At 49.1% G+C, this 19025-nt stretch overlaps 1 protein-coding gene across 1 annotated transcript in view; it reads right to left on the bottom strand.

The window, feature by feature from the left end:
* The window catches only part of SHANK2 (SH3 and multiple ankyrin repeat domains 2), a 448993-nt gene that overhangs the window by 410339 nt on the left and 19629 nt on the right, over positions 1–19025 (bottom strand). Inside the window, exon 2 of the mRNA XM_084755599.1 lies at positions 16885–16973. The gene's annotated coding sequence lies outside the window, so the exon portion shown is untranslated. The remainder of the gene's footprint in view (positions 1–16884; positions 16974–19025) is intronic.

A 19025-nucleotide genomic window follows, 5' to 3' on the forward strand; every position in this document is an offset into this window, starting at 1 on the left:
GGACTCCAGATGTGTGCCACCATGCCTTGCTTTCAGGTCCTCAGCTTAGACAGCAGACACTTCATCCACAGAGCCATGTCTCCAGCCCTGCAGCATCTTCATCATGTCAGACTAAGTCAGAAAACACGAGATGCCAGGTTAAACGATTTGCGCTAACCAGCATTGCCTAAGGGACCCACTAGGCTGGCCTGGTTTGTTCTACTAAAGGTCTGGAGAGCTGGTGTCGCAGAAGATTCTAGGTCAGTTGAAGAGAAGGCTGGTACAAGGGTGCTGTTGTTGTCCTGGAAGCAAGTGCCATTCCTGGTTGATATTTGTAATGGGGCAATCCATGTGGTTACTCCCATCCTTCCTTGGCCAGCACCCAGGCAGCCTCAGATAGTTGCTTCTCCTCAGGCCCCAGCCATCTTTTTCCCTGGCTCCTACTGCAAGAAGACCTTGTGATACCTGGGTCAGTTCAGGTTTGTACGTTAACGTCTTTATAGCAGAACTCAAGACCAAAGCCACAGTGCACCCTGTTCTTGCCTTCTGCAGCCACACTTGGACCATCACATAACATCTCTGCAGAGCTGGCCATCATGGCTGCGAAGGACACGCAAGGTAAAGGCGTCATGGAAGAGAAGAAGTAAATGATGCTGAGAGACACAGGCCATGAGTTCTCCTGCAATGCCACCCAGCCTGCAGCTTTCAGCCCATGTCCAGCAAGTCCCGGTGACTGGCAGGCATAAGAAGTCCAGGCCATGGACAGTCTTCTATAGACACCAAGGAACAAGAGACACCTCCATCATGATGGGAAGCAATAAGTTCTCTAACTTGAACAGAATCTCTGAGACACAGCATCGCCAACTAATGCGAGCAGGCAGAAAAGTGAACGCCCTGCTCAAGAATTGAAACTAATGGAGGTAACTGTTATTTCTAGATAATTGCCTATGCTGCATCAAAAGCCCAAGAGAATCTAAAGATAAACTGAACTAGCAGAGAAAGTCACGTCATACAGGTAAGAGACTAGCATACAAAAAGTAACTGAATCCCTCGCATTGCCAATGAGTGATGGAAAAACATCCACCCAGGAGTCACTAAAGCCATCATTAATGTTTGGGGTATGAACTGCACACACAGACACACATTTGAACACTTGCACCAACCATCACTCTAACAATCAGCATCCTAGCTGCACGTCTGCAGCATCTGGGCTGATTAAAGTATGCTGACATTAACCAGGGATCTTGGCCATGACAGAGGAAAAGGCAGCCTTGCTGGGCTCTACCCTAGGCCCAGGTGCTAGACTGGTACAGTGTGACTCATCAGCCAAGACTCCAAGCATAAGAGACACCCGTGGGACCTCTACTACAATCCTCTCCGCACAATAGTTACTGTCAGGGCCTGACGCCACAGCACCTTCTAAACCACAGTACCCAGAGCCAAGCAAAGTCTCTGAGTTCTGGCCCCAGGTGCACCATACAACAGACTTACAGAGCTATGAGCTGGGGATATGGCTCAATCAATAAAGTGCTTGGCACTTAAGCATAAGGAACTAAGACTTTTTAAAAAATCATTGCGTCCACATCCACATAAAGTTGGCATGATGCCATGTACCTGTGGCCCTAGCACTGAGGAAGTAGATATGAGTGTATCCCTGGGCTTGGCTGGTCAGTTGATCTAGACTAGTGGTTCTCAACCTTCCTAATGCTGTGACCCTTTAATACAGTTCCTCATGTTGAGGTGACCCCCCCCCACAACCATTAAGTTATTTTCATTGATACTCGTAACTGTAATTTTGCTATAGTTATGAATCATAGTATAAATATCTGTGTTCTGATTGTCTTAGGCCACCCCTGTGAAAGGCTCTCGCACAACTCCCCAAGGGGGTTGTGACCCACAGGTTGAGAACCACTGATCTAGATAAAGTGATAAGCTGTGGAACACACACACACACACACACACACACACACACACACACACACACACACACACACACATACCCTAGACTCAAAACACAGAAAAATATCACTAGCATTTTAAAGCTCAAATATGTGTGTTACCAAAACACTTAAAATATTGAACCAAGGTTTTGGGCTCACACAGCTCTGTACAGAGTTCTTCATGCCTCCAAAGGTAGTGTCAGCCCTGGCATGGAGTGAGATGACCCTCTGAGGGACACCAACTCTGGCCAAGACAGGAGAAAGGCTCCAGTCCCAAAAGCCCTGAGTGCCAAGCACAGGCCCACCTGGGGACAGGCCTCTTGCGCCTTAGGTGGGGCTGTGGATGCCCAACCTGCCATCATCTATGCTTGATGACAGTATTTAGGCCAGGCTGAGTTTGACTGATTCCTGTTGTTCAGAAGGTGTGGGAGCCAGGATGCTTTGCAATCTGAATGCCAATGTTTTAGTTTTCTTCAGAGAACATGTCTACAAAGTCTAAAGCCCTCAAGCCCCAGCCAGCCATGTCCTAGGTTCTTGAAATCAGGTCCTAGGATGTGACACAGCCCAGTGGCCTCCATCTTTAGCATTCACAGGCTTAAGAGAGGTCAAAACCAAGCCTGAGCCTGCTCTTACTTCTCCCTCCAAAGCCTGATCAGACCAGTCAGATGCCGCTGCAGAGACCTGTCTTCTCAAATTCATTTGCACTCTGATTGAGGGTTTTCAGCCCTACTTGAGAGCTTGCCCATCCTGCCTTGGGTCTCACTAACTACCCAAAGCCCTGCAGGAGAGAGAAAAGCTTGGCTAAGCAAGAGCTGGGGACATCTCGTCCACTGTCATCATTTTTTCATGAGTAGAACCATGCAATATCCTTCGTAAACCAATCCAACCACTGCTTGAGATCAGCCTAACCCATGTTCACGGAGCATCTATGAGCTCACAGCCCAGACTTGGGTCGCTTTCTCATTGCTGTGGCGGAACACCCTGACAAATGCAACCTAAGGGAGAAAGGTCTTATTTTGGCTCACAATTCAAGGGGGATATAGTCCACCATGGTAGGGAAGACATGGCAGTCAGAGCATGAGTCAGGAAGCAGAGATAGATGAATGTTGGCACTCAGATCGATTTCTCCTTTTTATCCAGTTGGAATAGTGGGTGCCACCCACATCCAGGATGTGTCTTCACTAAGCTAACCTATGTTAGATAATCCCTCACAGTCACACCTAGAATTCTGTCTCCCTGGTGATTCTAGACCCTGTCAAGTTGACAGTCAACACTAACCAACACAGAAGCCCCTGGCCCTCTATCCTCTGCTGGAGTTAGGTGGATGACAGCTCTCCTGCCTCCTCCACTTCAGTGTATGGGTGAACATATACCTGCAAGCGATTTTCATGAGATCTGCTCTTCTCTTGGAAAAGGTCCCTGCTAAGGACCAGGTGACAATAAGACATTCTAGGGACTCAACATCTTCATGAAGGACATGGCCATTTGACTCTCATGTCATCTTCTCCTTATGTCCTTAAGCATCAGATGAAATTTTGTCTAGGCATCCTGTGGATAAGTGCTGTAAAGACTCTGGGAATGCACCTGAAAATAGCTGTGAGGGAGGGATGAGCAGCAGAAAGTCTTAAGGAAGGCACAAGCCAACTTCAGTCACCTCCACATCCCAGATATTATACCTACAGAGTCAACCAAACTTACATCAAAATGCAAGATGGAGGCTGGTGGTGAAATGCTTGGCATGAAAGGATAAGGATCTAAGTTCAAACCCCCAGAACCCACATAATGCCAGGCCTAGCAACACATATCTATAATCCCAGTGCTCTTACAGTGAGATAGAAAAACTCTTGGAAGCTGGTGGGCCAGCTATCCTGGAGTATAAACTTGAAACAACAAAGAGACCCTGATTTAACCAGGGTGCAAGATGGTGTGCTGTTCCACTTTTATCAATCTAGACTCACCAGGGAAGAGGCGATCTCAACTGAGAAAAATGCCTCCATCAGATCGACCCATAGGCAAATCTATGGGGCATTTTCTTGATTAATGATTGATTGCCTATGGTGCGCAATGCCACCTCTGGGCAGGTGGTCCTTTGGGGTATAAGAAAGCTGGCTGAGCCAGCCGGGAAGAACACGCCATTACAGTGCTCCTCTATGGCGTCTGCTTCAGCTCCTGCCTCCACATTCCTGTTTGCATTCCTGCCCTGACTTCCCTCAATGATGAACTACAGTCTGCATGTGAAAGCCAAATAAAACATCTAGATGGTGACAAGACAGTGTAGAGAGATGTGACCACAAGCTAAGAAGCACCTGCCACTTCTGAAGCTAGAAGAATCAGGAAGATTGTCCATCCCCTGGGGCCTTTGGGGTGGGGGCTGGAAGAGGCAGGAGGGACCATCTCCAGAGTCTTTGAAGCGCTCGGGCCTGTGCCTCACTCCTTGATTTCTTCAAAGTTCTCACCTATAGAACTACAAGGGCAGTGGTGTCCATAGCTTTAGACCACTGATCTGGTTTGGTGACCACGGGAGACTAAAGTTCAAGTACAAGTACCTCAGATCACAAGCTCACATAGCTATCTCATTTTCCCTCCGTGATGTGTACATGCTTACCTCACCCATCATCTCCTCAGAGTGAGGAGCAGTAATAGCCCCACAGCTGTATCACCACGGACACATAGATAAAGCAGGGAAGCCAATCAACCTGCAGCTGGGAAGAGTTGAGAGGAGCAGGCTCTCGGACCACAAACATGAGCATCAGCACCAGAGGAACCCTGGAGCCCTGAGGAAACAGTGAATGCCCCGTGTTCCAAACTTCCCACGTCACCTCCTAGGACCGGGAACAAGAACTGGGATATCCCTGGCCCTTCCTGGGCCGCTGCTCTAGCTCCGAGGACTTTGCAAGGCCAATGAGGGAGCAGCTGAGGTGAGCACATGACGATGGTGCTGGGCCACAGAGGCAGAATGAAATGATACAATGGGGGGGGCTTAAGGTCTTAGCTGACAGAAGTGGGGTGCTGTGAATAACAACGAGCCTCCCTTTACAATAAGAGTTCCTGGGAGTGAGAGTCAAAGTGGGGCAGCTCATCTGTCATCCTTGCAGCCAGAATAGAGAGAGGGCAGAAACAACTGGCACACCACTCTTAGCAGGAAACAGTTTTGTTTTGTTTTTTGGGTTTTTTGAGACAGGGTTTCTTGTGTAGCCTTGTCTGTCCTGGACTCACTTTGTAGACCAGGCTGGCCTCGAACTCACAGCGATTGGCCTGCCTCTGCCTCCTGAGTGCTGGGATTAAAGGCCTGTGCCACTACACCCAGCTACAAAACAGTTTTTATATTCTTAATCACACTTCCCTGTTGCCCCAATCCTGCACTGGCTGAGCTTTTCAGGGAGGTGCAGTCTTTCCAGTGTCTAGTGTTGCACCCCTTTCCAGTTGCCTATCCTGTTAGCACAGGACACAAAGTATCATAGACTATGTCTTAGGGTTCGAGAGACCCTCCTTTCTGAACCGCGGGACTAAGTCACATCGCAGACACCCTGTGACTTTTCAACCCTAAGGTGAACTGAAAGCCTAGACAAGCAGGTGACAGCTGCCAGCTCGGGAGGATGCAGGTGTGGTGCCTCCTGCTTCTCTCTGACTCTCTAGTGAGCTCTAAGTGTGTCTCACGTGGAATATACGATGAAATGATACATTTCTTTCTAGGCAGTGAGGAAGAAGAGAGGGGACAGGCAAAGGAGAAAAGGGAGACAGAGCAAAGAAGCCTGGGGGTTTAGGAGGACAAGAGGGAATCCCCGCCTCCACCAGATAGACTCAGTGTACTGGGTTTAGCCTCCCACCAGATACCACCAATAAGCTGACATAGACTGAAAAACACCAATTTTCAAATACAGGAAACAAGGTAAGTTCTGGATTATTCAAGCTTTTTCCCTAAACAGTCTAGGCCACTATGTGAAAAACACCTACAGAGGGGAGGTGGTAGGCTGGGAGCACAGGGAGGCCTAGGTGACCCTGGGAGAGCCATTGCCTTTACTTCTGCACAGGCTGCTGCATCTACCAGCTCCAGTAGAGAGATCCAGTCCCAAGGCCACACAGGAAGCCTGGCCAAACCCAGAGGGACAGAAACCAAACAGAAGACAGGACAAGGGAGCAGCAGAGAACAGCTGTGGAAGGGGATAAGGCATGAAGGGGTTAGCTGAGAAAAATCAGAACACATTACATGCACACATGAAATTGTCAAAGACAAATTTAATAAACAATAAAACGTCACAATCACACAGAGGGGTCACCTCGAGGATGATCCTCATTCACACAGAAGGGTCACCTTGATGACGTCCCATGTTCACACAAACCCTAGCTTGCCACAGGGAATCCACCAGGCCATGAACATCCCCCCAGAGTTGACCACCAGAGCCCACTGTGGCCTGATGGTCACATGGAGCTAGCAAAATAACCACTGATGATTTAAGGACGGATACCATCTTTAGCTGCATGCACATACAGAACATAGTGGCCAGTGGCTTTGGCTCTTCTTGCTCCAGGTGTGAAGTGACCGTGCTGCTCGACTTCACCAACACCATGGTATTTATAAGAACAAGCCACAGGCACACAGCCTGTGCCTTTCTTTATTTAATTGATGCTACCTGCTGGTATTCTGCACCAATAGGGACAGGGTAGGAGCGATGAGAACGCAGGACACGGTTCCCACAGAAAGCTGTGGAGGAGGTGGTGTGCTCTGGACAATTAAAATAGCTTTTCTTTTCATGAGGGTGGAAACACATGGAAAGCAACCAAACAGAAAAAACTTAAAGTTTCCCCATGCCAGCACCAACAATGATGTGCACAAGAGGTCCACAGTTGAAGATCATCTCTCTCTCTCTCTCTCTCTCTCTCTCTCTCTCTCTCTCTCTCTCTCTCTCTCTCTCACACACACACACACACACACACACACACACACACACACAAACACAAACACACATGCATACACACACACACAAATGGCACAGAAAACAAAACAGTTCAATTACTTATTAAAATAGATGCAAACTTCTATAAAACACCTACAGATGGCATGTTTGTGGGAAAAAAAAACCCTGTCAATCCACAATAAATAAACCACACTGCACTTGCCCACACGCCAACGTAGATCAAATTAATTTCAGTCCATGAATACAAACTTTTAGAAAGAGCTAGAACCACAGTCCAGAAAGGTCAGTATATTTCAGCCACCACTGTTAACTCTTCTAAATTTATGTTTTATTTCATGTGTATAGGTGTGTGCCTGCTTGCATGTCTCTATACCATGTGTGTGCAGTGCCTACAGAGGCCAAAAGAGGGCATCAACTCCCCTGGAACTAGAGTCACCAGACAGTTGTAAGCAGTTATATGAACACAACCTGGGTCCTCTGCAAGAGCAGCCAGTGCTCTGATGCATCTCTCCAGCAGAAGATGGCCAGGGACAATCTTGACTCTTTGGGGAACAATCTGGGAGTCCCTGATGACCCACTCACAGCCCTAGTCTGCAGCCTACATCACTTATACCCATTGTCCGTCATCCTGAAGGCTGGAGAGCTAAGACAGACATGTTGCAGGGCTCTCCCAAGGCTTTCGTCCTTTCCCTGCAGATGGTGTCTTCTCCCAGTGTCCTCATGCAGCCATCCTCTGTGCACTGTATCCTGATCCAAGTCACTCACCATGGTCAATGGGGATGCGGTGACTAGCTAGGGGCCTCCACACTCTGCATACATTTGTAGTCAGTAGAGCCATTCCAGGATGTAGGCTGGACCTGAGCTGGATATTGGTGCTTCTCCAACCCACACAGAGGAGACCCCAGATACAACCCCAGTGCAGTGAGGAAACTAAGGCTCCCTCTACCAGATTAAAACAGCAGTGGCAGCAGATGGAGCCTTCTCGTATTCCTCTGCTTCCTGCCTAGCATCTCTGGCCACATTTCTCAAGTGTGCAGCAACACAGACACACAGGCAGACAGAGAGACACCCTTGACATTCCAGAGGCAGGAGTCTAGAATGCAGGCATGACCAAGGTGAGTCCCTCCAGAGAGGCACTAGACCGGGCCTTACCCCATGTGTCCTGGGACTTTTCCTGGGGAGACATAAAGAAACATCTATTCACCCTAGACAGAAAAGTCACCAACAGGCCAAAGAAAGGATGCTGTCTGATACAGTTAGGTGGGCAGTGAGCTTACTAGGGCCACTTTCAGGTGCATGACTAACTTAGAAGCAGCTGTGACTCTGAAGAATCCCAGTCATTGCAAGAAATCACAAAAAGTCTTACCAGCAAAGAGCCCCCTAGGTGATACTACTAAGTAGTCCAGGCAAAGGCTGATAGAACTTTGCAGGAGGGGAGGCTCATCTTCACATCAGGACTGTTAACAGGATGATCTCAAAGAGTCTCCTGAGGGTCACAACTGCTCCCATAGTCATGTCCCTCATAGAAGAAGCAGACACTCAGCAAAAACAGCAGGTCAACGATATCTCCATGGTAATTTGCGTACATCCCTCTCCATGGGGGCCTGTGTCCCAGTCACCTATAATCTAGTCTTTCTCTATTAGGACCCAGCCTACTGACCTCATCACACTGTGTCATCTTCTTTAAAGAATCAATGTGTAAACAAGGCCAATGTATGCACTATGAGGGACACTGGACATGGTTCAAGCCTTCACAGGCCATCAGCCTGTACAGCTGGGCCAAGAGGGAGATCATGCCTGCCACACTGAGAAACTGGATACAGGGAGGCCCAAATCCTTACCAATGTTCAGGTTATCCCCCAGCAACTCCAGGACAGTGTGAAAGGGCAGAGTCTCAGGTAACTGAGGAGCAAGCTTTGGCTTGTGGTGGCCACCAAGGCCACATCTGAGGATGGCTCTCTGCAGGTGGCTGTCAGGTACTACATACTGGGCACTGACTTCCTACCAATCCATGCTGCCATGTAGAATATGCCAGGCCCTGAGACAGATGGACCCAGGAGAAGCAATCCCTCACTGGGCCAGCCTGCACCAACTAAGTCTACCTTCTGCCAAGCCTTCAAGAACAGGGGCTTAAGTTTACATCTCTATTTGGGGGGAATGATCTGTGCATTCTATGGGTGGCCTACATATAGTGGAGCTGGGACCCCCTGCCCAGCACCTCTTCTGTCCTGGGTTTCTATTCTTGTGATAAAGACCATTATCAAAAGCAACTTAGGGAGGAAAAAGTTTATTTTGTCTTATAGCTGGCAGCCCATCATGGAGAGAATCAGGAAAGGTTAAGGCAGGAACCTGGAGGCAGGAACTCAGAGGCAGGAACTGAGGCAGAAACCATGGAGGAATGCTGCTTACTGGTTTGCTTTCCTGAACAACTGAGGGCCACCTGCCCGGAGCTTGCACTGCCCACAGTGGGCTGGGCCCTCCCACATCAACCATTAAATAAGAAAATCTCTCACAGGCTTATCTACGAGCAAATATGACGGAGGTATTTTCTCAGTTAAGGTTCCTTCTCCCAGGTGACTTGAGTTTATGTCAAGGTGACAAAATACTAACCAGGAAATTGACCCCTTGTCTACTTGACACACAAATACATAATTATTAAGCCATAACCTTTCCTTTTTGTTTATCCCCGAGATCTTGTGTTAATATCACAATACAAAACTTAGTACAACTCTTAAATTCCCACAGGCTATTACTATTTTAACACTTGGGGCTAGAGAGATGGCTCAGTAATTAAGAGCAGTAGCTGCTCTTTCAAAGGACCTGGGTTTGATTCCCAGAGCCCAGCTCAAACCTCTCTGTAACTCCACTTCCAGGAAAACTGACACTTTATTCTGGTCTCTACAAGTATTGCATGCACATGGATCACAGACATATAAACAGGCAAACATCATATACATTTTTTTATTTCAACACTTTTTAAAAGTCCAGTCTCTTTAAAATAGTCTCTTTAGTCCAAAGTCTCCCAACTGTGAGCTCTTATAAAATTCAAAATCAAGCTAAGTACTTTCTTGTTCCAAGAGGGAAGAACCAGGGAACAGTCTCAATCTGAACAAAGTAAAAACAAACACAGCAGTGTACACTAAATCCTGTAGCCCAGTGTCCTGCATCTGGCCTTCACTTGACATCTTCCGGGGCCCAGTAGGCCTGGGCAGCTCCACTTCTCCAGCTCTGCCACCCACAGCACATATAACTCATCTCATAGGCTCAGGCAGACTGCACTCCACAGCAGCTGCTGACCTTGGTGACCTTAGTGCTGGGATCTCCATGGACCTGGCATCTCCAGTGGCTGGGGTCACCAAGTGCCATTCCTTCCTCAATGACCTTCTGGCCTCTCTTCAGGGTCTCCAATCTGCTACACAGTCCAGGCTTCAGTCTCTTTCCATGGATCCTTCAATCCAGGGGTCTCCACTGCACCTCCCAACAGAACCGTGGTTTCAGGAACATCCTCCACTTCAGGATCTGGAGCAGGGATGGCCACCATTGGTGGTGGTGGGGTACCCTCATATTTATCCAGCTGGAAACTGGTCACATGGTATGAGACATCTCAGGCTTCCAAGAAGAGTTGCTGCACCCTGAGAGAGCCACAAGAATGGCCCTCCTCTCCTCAGGATGCAATCAGGAGCTATCCACCCAATATAGTCAGTCTGCCAGCCAAGCCACAGCCACATTACTGTGTGGGCCACACCTATGACAGTGGTAGTTTCTCCTCCTCAATCCAAACCCATGAACAAAAAGGCCTTTGTCTACCTGCAATCCACCACCTCATTGGCAACCACCAAGATGTAGCATCAACCTACACATACCCAGGCAATGGATTATTATCCAGTCATGAAAAAGAACAAGGCACTGAGACAGGCTACAGTGTGGACGAGCCTTGAAGACATGATGCCAAGTGAAACTGCACAAAGCAAAAGGCCATATTCTACCTAACCATTGCTATACAGTGCCCAGAAGCAAGTTGGCAGTTACTCGGAGCCAGGGGGAGGCAAGAGTGACTGCTGTTGAGCTGGGGGTTTCTTTGTGGGGGAAGTAAGAATGTTCTAGAATAGACAGTGAGCCGGGCATAGTGGCGCATGCCTTTAATCCTAGCACTCAGGAGACAAGAGGCAGGTGGATCGCTGGGAGTTCGAGGCCAGCCTGGTCTACAAAGTGAGTCCAGGACAACCAAGGCTACACAGAGAAATCCTGTCTCAAAAAACAAAGAAACAAAAAACAAAACAAAACAAAAAAAAACACACAAAAAAGCATGGACAGTGGTATGATTGTACAGCATAGCTAAGAACCACTGACTCTGACACTTTACAGCCAGCGGTAAATGTGTTAGACAGCACTCTAGAGGAACAGTACCACTAGGACAAGCACATTTTAAAAGAGGATACGTTGTATTGGTTTGCACGATATGGTCTGGGTAGTTCAACTATGGCTGGCTCACCCAGCGTGATGTAGAATTTGGCAGCTGCTCAGTCAGGCTGGATGCTAAAGGCCCGGAGGATTCCTAGAGGGCTGCTGGGACTCTGTCTACATTACAGCAGAAGTCTGACGAGGCTGGTCCTAGTACTGGTGAAGGAACGTTGAAGCAACTGGCAGGTGAACATGCCGTGGAGAGTGATGGTAAGCAGCAAAGTTTCCTTCATCCCATCCTCTCATCTGGACTGCCGCTGAAGGGGACATCAAGTGTGGGCCTTCCCCTTTCAAACAATCAGGTCAAGAAAATCCTTCACAGCAGTACCCAGGGGATTGTCCCAGATGAGTCCAGATCCAGTCAGGTTGACAACCAAGATTAGCCATCAAGTTAAGTTTTATGTGAATTTTCTATCCATTTGTAAATTGCTAAGAAAATAGCCCTAAAAGATAAAACTGTACCCTTACCCATTAGGAATATGGGCGTGTCTAAAGTGAAGCCCCGTTTTCCTAACCACAGGACTCCCATTTAGCCTTCTGTTGTCTTCCGGAATCCCAGTGTTAGCGATTGCACTCACAGCAGCATGGATGCCTGTGTCTTTGGCTGTAGCTTTGCTTGGCCTAGACAGGGTGGCTGGCCATCATGCATAGCTCAGATGAACAGAATCCTACCTGGTGAGGTGTGCTGTCCATATGGGCATCTCACCTTCTACAGTGACCCAGCCTGCTCCAGTGGCATCTTCTGGTCCAATGGCATGGCAGCTATTCACAACTCTCCTGTATCCCATAATAGACTGTGTGTAAAAGTTCTGAAAGCCAGGCCACCTTTGCTATTGGATCTCCTCCGTCTGTGACATGCCTCTGCTAGGGCAGGGCCCCTGAGGAGGTGGCTCTAAACCCCACTTTAACTGCACAGGCTCCCATAGCCAAGGGCTCAATGCATACCGCAGGCTACACATCACCTGCATTGGTCCCGCCCTGCACACCTTCCATCACTGTTGCCCACTTTCACGTGCATTTGAGCCTGATCCCCACTGTGACATTCCAGGTTTAAGGAGACACACTTTCTCAAAGCTGCCTTTTACGAAGCCCAAGCTGCTGACGGTGTCTCTGGCTGTATTTACTCCATGGTGTGGGGGGTGGGGGGGAGAATGAAGCCACTATTGTACAAGTAGAAGGCTAGGGGCCAGAGAGATCTAGAGACTCCCTGAAAGCCACGCACAGAGTGACAGCCAAAAGTGGCCCACAGCTCCTGGGGTAGGTAATGTCCTGGTATCTTCTTGCCCACCTTCCTGTCTCACCTTTGGCCCCTGCAACAATCTCTGGGAGTCCCTCATATGGATGGTCTGACACGCCTCATGTCATGCACTTCAGGCCATAGCACACAGCAAATACTCTGGGCATTGTGAGGGCGCGTGTGCGCACACATGTACAGTGCTCCAGTGTGCTCCGGAAGTCATAGCTGGACATCAGCTCCAACTTCTTACCTCAAGCCAGGTCCTTTCACCAACTTGTAGGCCACCACTGATTGCAGCTGGGCTGGCTGACTAGCCACCTCTAAGATCTCCCTGTCTCCATCCCCAGTGCTGGGGTTGCAGGCACATGCAACTATGTGGGGTTTTGTTTATGGGTCCTCATCCTGAAGATCGAGCTCTCTTACCCACTGAGTCATCTTCCCAGCCCCACCCTAAACATTCCTGTGGGAGATGAGGTGGCAGCCTCCACTTGGAGACAAGCCATGTATCTATTCTCCTATCCAGAGGACAAGGAGTGCTCAGTGTCCCTTTAGTGGCACCCAGCAGGAAGCCCTGGGAACTCATTTCCCAACTCATGCACTTTGTTCACAAAAGCTAATCCCCCCCCCACAGCTTCAGTACCCCCAAAGACCACAGGACAACTTTGCCCGCCAACCTTACTCCCCTCCTAGGAAACCACCATCAGGCGTTCCCACAGTAACCAGTGTGCTGCCAAGGGAACCTGAGCCCTTAGCACCGGATGCTCACACCTGTCTTCTTGCTGAGTGAAAGCCAGAGGCTTGAAAAGTAGCCTGCTTCTCTACCATAGTCCTGTGTGGCTCTCCTACAGCCACTCCACAAAGTACCAAAGCCTGGCCTTAAACAGCAGGGATTTGCTCTTAGAAGCCAGTGTCACAGCTCTGGTGCCTCATCTGGATCCATGTGAGCAATACTGTACTCCCCTAGTCCCTCAAACTCTAGAATAGAGTCCCCTGCATCCCTCAGTTCCTGTGGCCTCAGGCATCCCTAAGTCTTGGCTGTATCTTTATAATCATCATCGTCGTCGTCATCATCATCATCATCATCAGGTAAGATGTATGTATGGACACATGTGCCATGACAAACATGTAGAGGTCATAAAACTGCTTGATAGGGGTCTTTCCAGATTTATGTGGGTTCTAAGGACCAAACTCAGGTCACTGGGCTTACAAAACAAGCTTCCATGGCTGCATCTCTCCAGGCTCTGCCTTGGCTTCATGAGGCCTCTCACATTCAAGGCTATTCCCCACTTTCTCGTCTATTAGATTCAGTGTATTCCAGTTTTATACTGAGGTCTTTGATCCACTTGGACTTAAGTCTTGTGCAGGGTGATCGATATGGATCTATTTGTACTCTTCCACATGCAGAAATGGATAGAACTAGAAAATATCATCTTTTTATTTAATTAATTTATTCAGATTATATCTCGACTGTTATCCCCTCACTTGTATCCTCCCATTCCTCCCGCCCTCCCTCTTTCACCCTATTCCCCTCCCCTAGGTCTGTGACAGAAGGGGACATCCTCCCCTCCCATACGGTCACAGCCTATTAAGTCTCATCTTGGCAGCCTGCTTATCCTTTCTCTGAGTGCCACCAGGCCTCCCCACCAAGGGGAAGTGGTCAAATACGGGGCACCAGAGTTCATGTCAGAGTCAGTCCCCGCTCTCCACACAACTGTGGAGAACGTCCTGTCCATTGGCTAGATATGAGTAGGGGTTCGATGTTTACTGCATGTATTGTCCTTGGTTGGTACAGTAGTTTGAGCAGACCCCTTAGAAAATATCATCTTGTGTGGGGGTAACCCAGACCCAGAAAGACACGCAGGGTATAGATTCGCTTATAAGTGGATATTAGCCATAAAGTACACGATAGCCATGTTACAATCCACAGACCTAAAGAAGCTAAGTAATAAGGAGGGCCCAAGGGAGGATGCTTGAATTTCACAGATGGGGAGATAAAACAGACAACTGAAGCAGATGTCGAGAGGAAACTGGGGGGAGAGGGGATAGCAAGGGGAACAGGGGTGGGGATCAGGTATGGGAAGGGCAGTGGGGCGGAAGAGGACTGGGAGAGAGAATGGAAATCAGTTAGGGGCCATCTCTGGGACAGGGGTTGGGAGTGGGATCCCAGGAGTCTATGGGGGTGACCCTAGCTGGGACTCCTAGCAGCAGGGGAATATGGAGCCTGAAGTCACCACCTCCTATAGCCAGGTGGGACTTCCAGGGAGGGAGGGGAATACCAACCCACCCACAAAACTTTCTACCTAAAATCTCTCCAGCCTGCAAGAAGTGTAGGGGTAAAAACTGAGCAGAGATCGAAGAAATGGCCAACCAATGAGTGGCCCAACTTGAAACCCACCCCTGGGGAGAGAGCCAATCCCTGACACTATTAGTGATACTCAGCTATGCTTGCAGACTGGAGCCTCGCGTAACTGTCTTCTGAGAAGCTTTGTCCAGCAACGGATGGAAACAGATGCAGAGACCCACAGCCAAACAATAGGCAGAGCTCGGGGAGTCTTGTATAAGAGTTGGGAGGAAGGATTGAGGGAGCTGGAGGGATGAAGCGCGAGAGCGCACACACACACACACACACACACACACACACACACACACACACACACCTACAGAGTAAAGTAAACTAATCTGGGCCCATTAAAGAGCACGCATGGGTTGGACCTAGACCCCCTACACATACATAGCAAATGAGCAGCTTGGTCATTATAATGTGGGTCCCCTAACAATTGGAGTAGGGGCTGTCTCTGACTCTGTTGCCTTTCACTGGATCCCTTTCCCCTAGCTGGGCTGCGTTGTCTATCCTCAGTGAGAGAGGATGCACTTGCTCTTGCTATGACTTGATATGCCAGGGTGGGTTGGTGCCCGTGGAGGTCTTCCCTTTCTCTGAGGAGAAGGGAAAGGGGAATGGGGGGAGGGGGTAGAAGGGTGGAACTTGGAGGAGAAGAAGGAGATTAAATAAATTAATTAATGAAGAAAAAAAGAGGCAGGGTTGATCTCCCACAGCACAGACACCACAGAACTGTCGATGATGGTCATATGCAATCCTTCTGAACCATGGTGGGACAGCTCTGCATATCAAGTAGGATGACAATCATCACACAGTTCCTTGGAGATTAAACAGGGTCCCACAGGCCCCACTGTGAAGCATCTGCCACAAGAAAGGAAAACAGCCATACAATACAACATGCCTCCCCAGATGCAATATAGCCCCTTAAGAAGTGAAGTCCAGGTACACGCTACAACACGGAGCAGACATCACGCCCCGGTCTGAGCTGATGCCACTTGCGTCAATCCCCAGTCAATCCATAGACACAGAAAGCCAGGGGTCAGGGGAGTGAGTGTTCGATGGGGGCGGAGCTTCCTTCTGGGAAGCCACTAGTAATGACCACATGACAGAGTAAAAGCCACGAAACTATCCAGTGAAAAGTGGCACAATGGGAAGCTTGTGTTGCGTGTATTTTACCACAATCAACAAACTGAAATTTCATTTCTAGAAAAGGCGGTGGGCAGGCACAGGTCCTGGAGACACAGTCTGCCCCTGAATGGTAAGACACTGGGTCTCCTACCTCTTCTCCAAGAGTCAGAGGCACTGCCAGCCCCACCTTTCCACATCTACTTTAGGACCCTTTTCCCCCTCCTGAAAAGACCATCTCAAGCATGGGAGAGCCACGGGGCTGATGGCTGATGAAGTGTTGCCAGGTTTTGAGACATCCACAGGCAGACAACATGATTTGAGATTACCCAGAAAGCTTCAGGAAAATGAAATATACAAGATCATCTCTTATGGGCATGCCTGACCTTTTGACATTGTGACACAACACCACTACAAAGGAGACATTTGAAAGCCATATAGTAAGGGCTGGGGAGCTGGCTCAGAAGATAAAGTGCCTGCTGCCCAAACATGAGGACCCGAGTTCAGATCCCCAGCACCCATATGTAAAGCTGTGCATAGCTGCACACATCTGCAACACCAGTGATGAAGGGCAGAGAAAGGCAGCCCGTACTCCAGGCTTAGTGAGAGGGCCTGTCTCAAAATGTATGCTGGAAAATAATGGAGGAAGGTGCCCGACACCAAACACATGTGCATGTACAGATGTGCATGTATGTGTGCGTGTGGGTGCGCGCGCGCGCGCGCGCACACACACACACACACACACACACACACACACACACACACACACATGCACACACGCACACCAACCACAGAAACTAGCAATGTTTTGCTTAGGTTTACAGTTTTATCTTGGGCAACATCGTCACTTTCCCGGTTACAGGACAAGAGGACCAGGTTCTCACTCACCAGAGGTGTCAGCACAGGAAAGCTCCCTACAGCAGCCACAGCCTGCACGCTGGATGGCCAAGACAGGGAGAGTAGAGAAGCTTCTAGACCTGTGAAGACAGAAGCCAGGGCACTGTCAGGTGGGAACGCAAGAGGAACAGGGTCCAACTTCCCACAGACTGAGCTTGAAAACCAACAGTTGGACTTTTTTTCTTTTGACAAATGGGGCAAGTTATGCTGGCTCCCTTCCCCAGTGCAGCTGGGCCCCAGATGCCAGCCACAAGCAAACAGGATACTAAGAGTAGGCCACAGGTGGGCTAGTGGGGACACTTGTGAGAGTGCCCTGGGCACTTTTGCCTCATCATCCCCATACAAGGTTGTTGTGTAGCTATTTCCTTAGCGGGGGTGGGGTGGGGGGTGGGTGGGGGGCAGGAAAAAGGACTCAAGGTGGCCATGACTAAGAAAATTAAAACTGAGGAAGTTAAAAGGCTCATGGGGGTGGGAGGGGGAGGGTTGGAGAGATGGCTCAGTGGTTAGGAGCACTGGCTGCTCTTCCAGAGGACCTGGGTTCAATTCCCAGAACCCATATGGCAGAACACAGCTGTCTGTAACTTGAGTTTCAGGGATCCAACACCCTCACATAGATGTACATACAGGCAAAACACCAATGCACATAAAATAAACAAATAAACAATAAGTAAATCTTAAAAAAAAATAAAAGACTCCCAAAGGCCCTGACCAAGGCTGTATGAACAGTGACAGGTGCTGGGGAGAGAGGACCCTTCAGTGGAGCTGCCTGCAAGCTGTGCAGGGAGCCCCTGGGATGCAGTTTTCAGGAGTCATCAGTATGCTGCGTGTGAGGCTTCTTGGTGATACAGCTGCCTTTTAAGTTGTCCGTGTTCCAGCCTGTAACTCTCACCCACGGCTCCTGTGAGAAACCCTTATGCATCTTCTGAGAGTAACCCCCTCACACATGCACCTGTTAGTAAGCCGGATAAGCTCACAGTCCAGTGAGTTAGACTCTGATGGAGTGATTTCTTGGGCTCTGTGCTTTGGTCATCAGCACTCTGTCTGGTGAAGAGTCATGTTGTCTCAGAGTCACAAAGGCATGCCGAACAAGCCAGAAGCCCCAACGGGACAGGGGAAATCCCACAACCAACGGCCTCTCTCTTCAGTCAAAGGACATTTTTGCATCTCTGGCCAGACACTCAGAACCAAGGTCCCTACCTGTCCCATCAGTAAGTCCAAGTGAGATCTTGGATTTCTACCGTGTGTGTATGCCTGGCCCCGCACGCCAGGCAGGGAAGTGGGTAGTGAGATACAACCACTGGCATTAAGGATCCTCTTCTCCCCTCTAGTATTGGGTCGGCCATCTCAGGCAGCCTGGGCCTCCAGTCACCAGGCAGCCACAGTACAGCCCTTCCCTGGGCTCTGGACTACTTCTTCCAAATGACCCAGGTCAACTCCCAGCACCCACTTTAAAAGACAGGAGGAAGATAAATGGAGGAAGTGCTGCCACCACTGTCTAGAGACAACAAGGCTACTCCATCAGCAATATCAGTAGAAGCAGTAAAAAGGGCCAGAACCCCCACACCTTCCAGGAGAGACGGGTTGGGATATGTAGTGGCCATAGATGCTAACTCTGCCTGAGGACCTGGGGCAGGGCTAATGCCCACCTTGCCTGTAGAGGCAGCATTAGAAAACAAAAGCCAGCTGAGGGTAGTGGTGCACATGGAAAAATCCCAGCACTTCGGAGTTGAAGGCAGGAAGATCAGAAATTCATGGCCAGCCTTGACCATATAGTGTGCCCTAGGATAGCCTGGGCTACATTGGACCTTGTTTCAAAAGTGAAAAGGAAGGAGGAGGGCAGAAGAAGAGAAGGAGGGAGGAGATGAAGGAAAAAATAAGCCCACAAAATTTCAAATCGAGTTGCATCATTACTAAATGTGTAAAAACTAATGTCATGGGGAAAATCTAGAAAACCAATTGAGGAGAACAATGTCTTAAACATAAGGCACGGGCCATGAAAGAATTGCTGAATTTCTCATCAAGAACCATGGCATCAAACGAAGGTGGCACGGGGACTGCCAAATGCTCTGTGTAAGGAGAACAAGACAGGGTGCTCATATGGAGCCATTGGACCTGTTGTCAAGATGGCCAAA

This window comes from Acomys minous (genome assembly GCF_964271855.1).
Source record: "Acomys minous genome assembly, chromosome: 2".
In the NCBI taxonomy this organism is placed as follows: Eukaryota; Metazoa; Chordata; class Mammalia; order Rodentia; family Muridae; genus Acomys; species Acomys minous.